At 36.3% G+C, this 6557-nt stretch overlaps 1 pseudogene across 1 annotated transcript; it reads left to right on the top strand.

Annotated features, from left to right (window-relative positions):
* Positions 1 to 1331: 1331 nt before the first annotated feature.
* Positions 1332 to 2941, top strand: LOC104658628 (annotated as a pseudogene). Its single transcript, XR_747451.2, has one exon. The product of XR_747451.2 is annotated as a hsc70-interacting protein pseudogene (transcript).
* The last annotated feature ends 3616 nt before the right edge of the window (positions 2942 to 6557 follow it).

Raw genomic sequence — 6557 nt, 5'->3', positions numbered from 1 at the left:
TTTCCACTAAAACTTGTCTCATTTTAGAAGTAAGGCAGATGCCGGGCGCGGTGGCTCAAGCCTGTAATCCCAGCACTTTGGGAGGCCGAGACAGGCGGATCATGAGGTCAGGAGATTGAGACCATCCTGGCTAATACGGTGAAACCCCGTCTCTACTAAAAAAATACAAAAAATTAGCCGGGCGCGGTGGCGGGCGCCTGTAGTCCCAGCTACTCCGGAGGCTGAGGCAGGAGAATGGCGGGAACCCGGGAGGTGGAGCTTGCAGTGAGCTGAGATCTGGCCACTGCACTCCAGCCTGGGCGACAGAGCGAGACTCCGTCTCAAAAAAAAAAAAAAAAAGAAAAGAAATAAGGCAGATTTATTCATCGATATACGCTCTATTGAAAAAAGACTAACATCCATCATATGAAGACACGCATTTCTGATAAAATCTTACTGTTAAATGTTTAATAATAATTTATAAAAGCGTAATGTGCTTAGAATTGTTTGATCAATTATTCAATATTAAATGTAATCATAACTCAATCCAAAATAAAAAACTTTTTTCAAAGACTGAGTCTCATCCTATTACCCAGCCTGGAGTGCAGTGGTGTGATTGTAGTTCACTGCAGCCTCAAACTCCTTGGCTCAAGGGATCCTTCTGCCTCAGCCCTCTGAGTAGCTGGGACTACAGGTGTGCACCTCCATGCCCAGCTCAAAAGAAAATTTAGTACTTAGAGCTCTATGGTTACCCACAGTATATGAATTTTCAAGTGCATTTTATGTGTATAGTTTTGTTTCAAAGAGGCATAAAGATATAACAAAAAAATCCAAAAAATGAATACTTTTAAATATAAAAATATTACATTGGAATAAAAATCAATGGGGTAGGTATATGGAAGTAAAATATAAGGAGGAAAAGGAACAATGCATACAGTACTTTCTAACTAAAAGATCTTGATGTATTTCTCAAACACATGATCATCAGCATCAAATCACTATGATACTGGTTTCCATTAGCTATATTTAAGAGCATTTTAGCAGTTTTAATTTAAGATGTTAATATTTTAATATTGTGGAAATGGTGCACTTCAAAACTATTAAGCCCATAATAAAAAATTTAAAAGTTGACTTAAAATTAGCAATGGGGCACCTAAATTTTTCGAAACATTTTAGGGAGTAATAAAACAAAAAAAGCTGAAGATTCATTAAATGGAACACTTTATATTTGGCATTTAATAGTTTCATGGCCATTACTTACTGAAGGCATGGAAAAATATTCAAAATATATTACTTACTAAATGATAGTTATGGTATGATACATTGCAACTTAAAAAATCTAGAAGCCTTCTGCGTGGTCACGCCGAGCCAGCGCCTGGGCCTGGAACAGGGCCGTAGTCTCCCAGCTTCACCCACCACCTCTCTACCATGGACCCCCGCAAAGTGAACGAGCTTCGGGCCTTTGTGAAAATGTGTAAGCAGGATCTGAGCGTTCTGCACACCGAGGAAATGCGCTTCCTGAGAGAGTGGGTGGAGAGCATGGGGGGTAAAGTACCACCTGCTACTCAGAAAGCTAAATCAGAAGAAAATACCAAGGAAGAAAAACCTGATAGTAAGAAGGTGGAGGAAGACTTAAAGGCAGACGAACCATCAAGTGAAGAAAGTGATCTAGAAATTGATAAAGAAGGTGTGATTGAACCAGACACTGATTCTCCTCAAGAAATGGGAGATGAAAATGCAGAGATAACGGAGGAGATGATGGATCAGGCAAATGATAAAAATGTGGCTGCTATTGAAGCCCTAAATGATGGTGAACTCCAGAAAGCCATTGACTTATTCACAGATGCCATCAAGCTGAATCCTCGCTTGGCCATTTTGTATGCCAAGAGGGCCAGTGTCTTCATCAAATTACAGAAGCCAAATGCTGCTATCCGAGACTGTGACAGAGCCATTGAGATAAATCCTGATTCAGCTCAGCCTTACAAGTGGCGAGGGAAAGTACACAGACTTCTAGGCCACTGGGAAGAAGCAGCCCATGATCTTGCCCTTGCCTGTAAATTGGATTATGCTGAAGATGCTAGTGCAATGCTGAAAGAAGTTCAACCTAGGGCACAGAAAATTGCAGAACATCGGAGAAAGTATGAGAGAAAACGCGAAGAGCGAGAGATCAAAGAAAGAATAGAACGAGTTAAGAAGGCTCGAGAAGAGCATGAGAGCGCCCAGAGGGAGGAAGAAGCCAGGCGACAGTCAGGAGCTCAGTATGGCTCTTTTCCAGGTGGCTTTCCTGGGGGAATGCCTGGTAGTTTTCCCGGAGGAATGCCTGGAATGGGAGGGGCCATGCCTGGAATGGCTGGAATGCCTGGACTCAATGAAATTCTTAGTGATCCAGAGGTTCTTGCAGCCATACAGGATCCAGAAGTTATGGTGGCCTTCCAGGATGTGGCTCAGAACCCAGCAAATATGTCAAAATACCAGAGCAACCCAAGGGTTATGAATCTCATCAGTAAATTGTCAGCCAAATTTGGAGGTCAAGCATAATGCCCTTCTGATAAATAAAGCCCTTGCTGAAGGAAAAGCAACCTAGATCACCTTATGGATGTCGCAATAATACAAACCAGTGTACCTCTGACCTTCTCATCAAGAGAGCTGGGGTGCTTTGAAGATAATCCCTACCCCTCTCCCCCAAATTCAGCTGAAGCATTTTACAGTCGTTTGCCATTAGGGTATTCACTCAGATAATGTTTTCCTACTAGGAATTACAAACTTTAAACACTTTTTAAATATTCAAAATATTTAAAACAAATTTAAAGGGTCTGTTAATTCTTATATTTTTCTTTACTAATCATTTTGGATTTTTTTTCTTTGAATTGGGCAGGGAAGATATGTATGGAAAATTATTGCTCTAATTTGAGTGAAATAAAAGTTATTAGTGCGAGGCAAACATAACTCATTTGAGGATAAAGTTTGTGTTGGATATGTGGTTCCTGATGCATTTTGACTTGTCTTTTTAAATGCTTTATCTTTTTCTTTAAAGATTTATTTCAATAAAACTAATTGAGACCACCCGTATTTCAGTAGGACCTGGGTAGGGATTGGAAGTACTTAGCAGGGCAGCAGCAGTCTTGCTGTGTTTTATATAACATGCGTCCTTGGGCAGGTTGCCCTTAAATCTTACACTGTGGTGAAGGGATGATTTTTTTTTGTAATGCTGCAGTAGAGTTGGAGTACTTAGTTCTCTTCTTGTCCAGTGTATCTAATAAGTGTTTCATATTATTTCCACATAAGGGAAATAAGGGAATACTTTTCTTTTTATATTTCTACGCTTAAAATTCTCTTTCCTAGTCAAAAATTGCCCAACTCTGTGTTTGTTTTCTGCTTGTTACATTTTTCTCCCTTACTTTTCTTGGGCTAAAGACAGGCTTTTTCCACCAGCATCATCACTGCTATCATTATTAACAGCATAATTATACAAGCATATTTAATGCTGAGTTTAATTTAATATGTAATACATATGGTAATTGTAGGGTAATACCCACAACAACTGTAGTTTCTTACTTGGCCAAGAGAAAGCTTATTTAAGTGTTAGACTTCCGTTCTGGCAAAATCTTGCCATATCAGAAGACTTTGGAAAGAGGGATTCCCTTTGGTGTTTGGTCTTCTACTTAGAAAATACTTATTGCAGTTAGAGTTTATCTTGTAGTATTCATCTTTGTATTCTGAAGATAATATGGTTTGAATTAAATTGATACACACAGAGGAACCAATTTTTTTGATCCAGTGTGAATTATAAATGAGATAATCCACAGTTACTTATTGTGGAGTTGTTGAGACTATGAAAGACTCATTGTCTTTGTATTCAGCTCTTAAATAGTGTAACCATACCCCCACCTCTGCTTGCTTTCTTTCCCTCCCCTCCGATGATAAAGAAAATGATAAATTTTCTGTTGTGCTTTCAATTCTTATTTTAAATAAGACTAAGTATAGGCATTGTACCTGACATCGCTACGTTTCTACCAGTGTTTCAATTTAAAGTGCTAGTGTTTAAAAACATTTTCAAGGGATAAGACCTTCTGTACTTTGCTGATTTGAAGAATCAGTGGTAGGAGCAGTGAAGTAAATTCTATGGAGTACATTTCTAAAATCATAAATAAGTTTATTCAGGTTCTAACCCTTTGCTGTACACAAGCAGACAGAAATGCATCTGTTACATAAATGAGAAAAAGCTATTATGCTGATGGAGCATGCTTCTTAAATCCTTGAAAAACACTCACCATATAAACTTGCAAAAAAAAAAAAATCTAGAAGATGTTGATATTTTAAAATTATTGTTAATATTAGCTTGTTATGTCAATTATTTATAGGTTATAATATAAATACTAAAATGTTAACAATGATTATCTCTGGTAGAATTATGAGTGATTTTTTGTTTTCATTTTAGTTTATCTTTTTTCTAATTTTCATATCCCAAGCACATATTATTTACACAGTAAGAAAAGATTATTTGAAATAAAAATAGTAACATGTATTCTTTGATCTGGACATCAATAGCTTTACTAAACAAAAACAACAGCACTGAAAGGAAAAAAACAATGGCCTGAAGAACTTAATTCATTGATTGTAATTTTCAAGGTTTAGCCATGACAAATACTAAAATAAAATCTTGCTTCTTGATCCTAAATTCAGCTGTCTTTTATTCTGAACAAGGAGTGCAGAATCAAGTCCTGTAATAGCAATGGTACTACATCACTAAAAATATGCTGCATAAGTCTTTGTAAAAAGGCCAGTCAGCAGAAAACATATTTTATAAAGGCATCTCCTGTGTGGCTCTGAATTGTAACTTATCTTAACTGAAAAATATAGAAATTAAGAACACAGAAACAGTAGTCAACTTACATTCTACATTAAGTTTGAATTATTATTCTTCAAGGAGTTCTGAGGCTGTTCAGTGTGTATTAAATCTTGAACAAGTTATAGGTTTTTGGAACTGAACAGTAATTGGTATGTAAAACTGATTTAAGCATTTCCATCTGCACACATAACATTTTGATTAATTTTCATTCTAGCTATGTGGTGAGGCATAGCAATCTGTTTTGACATTGAGCTCTTAGTCACATTTAGCGGCCTGAAAGGTCATTATACTTTCACTCTCTGTGAAGACATTTCTTGATAATAATAGACTGCATAAAAATAGTACCAGGTGATACTTGGCTAGCAGTCAAATGGAGCTCTGCTTTGTCTATAATTACAGTTTCTAAAGAACTCAATTCCACAAACACTTGACTGAACACTTCGGTTGTGTTGGCTTCATCTTGCATATTTTGGAAATATACTGACCAGAGAATAGCCTGATAACCCTATGTCAATAAATTTCTTTTTCTTCATCTTAACCATTGATTCCAAAATTTCTCTTTAATTTAAAAGCTAGAAAACATAGAGTTACAGGAAATGTAAATAAAAACATTCTAATAAGCAAAGACTAAATTTTACTGAATCTGGCTCAGCAGGTAATGAGATAGAACTTTGAATGCCAAGTGGGTGAGTTAGGCAAGATCATCATATCTTGACTCTACACTTATTTCAAGTGTACAAATTATGGTATTCTATGGATTATATCTGAATACTGAGGGAAGAGAATATTTGACTTACATTTCATGTAGAGATAGATGTTACTCTCCAAGAAGTGGGACTTTACTTGAAATAGAAACAATTTAGAATAAACAGGAATGAACAATTCTAATGCCCTTTGATTTTAAATGAGGACTCATGGAGAGGGAAAACTGTACTCAAACTTTAACTGGCCACCAAACCAATTTTCATGTACTAAAAACCAATTTTTCATTTTAATATATGATTTACTTGTCCAAGATATTGCTGAATATTATTTATTAATATATATAATTCTTTCTAAAAGGTTTTTCTACTTGATTTTGCTATCTACTCTATGTTTTTCCATCAGGCACTCACCCTATAATTGTTCAGAAAGTTCCCCATAAAAAAACTTTCCTAATTTAGAGACTAATAGACATAATTTCATAATTCCTTCCAGTGAGATGTTGGAAACAAACACCAGAATTTGAATCCCACTTCTAATACTTCTAATACTGACTGGGTGCTTGATGTATGACTAGTACTTGTACATCTTAAATGTTGGTTTCATCATTATTTAAGTGGAAATAGTAATACTCACTTTATGCTGCTGCAAGAAATAAACAAAGAAATATCGGGAAAAAAAACTACCATTATGTCTAACACACATAATAGTTCCTCAAGAAGTGTTCTGTGGCCAGGCCTGGTGGGCTCACACCTGTAATGCCAGCACTTTGGGAGGCCGAGGCAGGAGGATCATTTGAGCTCAGGAGTCTGAGATCAGCCTAGGCAACATAGTGAGCCCTCGTTTCTACTTAAAAAAAAAAGAAGAAAACAAAAAAATGTTCCATTACATTGAATTCTGATATACCACATGTTGCCTTACATTTGTTGAAAATTTGCCAAAATCTCTATAGCAATAACATTAACATATCAATAACTATGTGAAATTAGTATTATTTTGATTATCAAAGTCCATTGGATCAGGTCAT

The sequence above is a fragment of the Rhinopithecus roxellana genome, chromosome 6 (assembly GCF_007565055.1).
Source record: "Rhinopithecus roxellana isolate Shanxi Qingling chromosome 6, ASM756505v1, whole genome shotgun sequence".
Classification (NCBI taxonomy): Eukaryota; Metazoa; Chordata; class Mammalia; order Primates; family Cercopithecidae; genus Rhinopithecus; species Rhinopithecus roxellana.
Note: the sequence above shows the minus strand (reverse complement) of the source record. Positions and strands in the feature narration are given on the sequence as shown.